This window comes from Gossypium hirsutum, chromosome D08, assembly GCF_007990345.1.
Source record: "Gossypium hirsutum isolate 1008001.06 chromosome D08, Gossypium_hirsutum_v2.1, whole genome shotgun sequence".
Lineage (NCBI taxonomy): Eukaryota > Viridiplantae > Streptophyta > Magnoliopsida > Malvales > Malvaceae > Gossypium > Gossypium hirsutum.
Window position 1 is genome coordinate 19997711 of NC_053444.1, and position 1122 is coordinate 19998832.

General features: G+C 35.6%; 1 non-coding gene across 1 annotated transcript; it reads left to right on the forward strand.

The window, feature by feature from the left end:
• The first annotated feature begins 516 nt into the window (after positions 1-516).
• On the forward strand, positions 517-622 carry LOC121220633 (small nucleolar RNA R71). The gene has a single exon (XR_005917853.1). It is a non-coding gene; the product is annotated as a small nucleolar RNA R71 (small nucleolar RNA).
• The last annotated feature ends 500 nt before the right edge of the window (positions 623-1122 follow it).

Sequence of the window (1122 nt, forward strand, 5' to 3'; positions counted from 1 at the left end):
GATTAGGTTGTTGAAAACCCGGAGGTGGTTGTGACCTTTTATTTCCTTAATTACACCAAGAAATATTTGTATGATTCCTCCATCCTGGATTATAACTATTGCTATAGGAGTTATTTTGAGGTCTAGAATTATTGCCCATAAAGTCGACTTGCTCGTTCTCCATGTTAGACTTGAAGGGTGAATATTCTAGATTAATCATCATCGCTCCAGTCGTATTACATTGCATTACCAAATTCATCTGCTTAGAAAAATTCAAACCATCAATTTTCTTACCAAGAGCTTCAACATGACTTGCCAGCATAGAAATTGAATCAATATGTAAAACTTCTACTGCCTTAGCAGGGTTTACTCTCGTAACCTGCCATTGATAAGTTTTCAATGCCATCTATTCAATAAACTCTTGAGTTGCCTTAGGTGTTTTATTATTCGATGTTTGGGCTAGCTGCTGCATCAATCATCTATCTTGTTGAGGAGTTCAAACCATTGTAAAAAGTTTGATCTTGGAGCCACAAAGGTAGTTTGTGATGAGAACACTTTCTCAACAAATCTTTAAATCTCTCCCATGTATCGTAAAGCGTCTCAATATCAAATTGAACAAAAGAAAAGATGTCATTCCGCAACTTAGCTATTTTAGTCGATGGAAAATATTTCAACAAAAACTTTTCAGATATTTGAGCCCAAGTCATGATAGAACCCTGTGGAAGTGAATTCAACCACTATTTTTCCTTGATCCTCAAAGAAAATGCGAACAACCATAAGCGTATGGCATCATCAATAACACCCTTAATCTTGAAAGTGTTATAAATCTCTAAAAAAATGAGCTAAATGAGCATTCAGATCTTCATCTTGTAACCCATCAAACTGAACATATTTCTACACCATCTAAATTGTGTTCGGCTTAATCTCAAAATTTTTTGTAGCAACAGTTGGTCTGACAATACTCAATTCAGCCCCAATCAGAGTGGGCTTAGCATATTCATACATAGTTCGATGAGCAGGACATGCAGGAGGTTGCTGATTATTTTGATTATCATCCATCTCCATTGTAATATCCTTTTGCTCTTGATCTTCTATTCAAATCTGTTGACCTTGTCTTGATTCTCTAACTTCGTTCAAATTTCT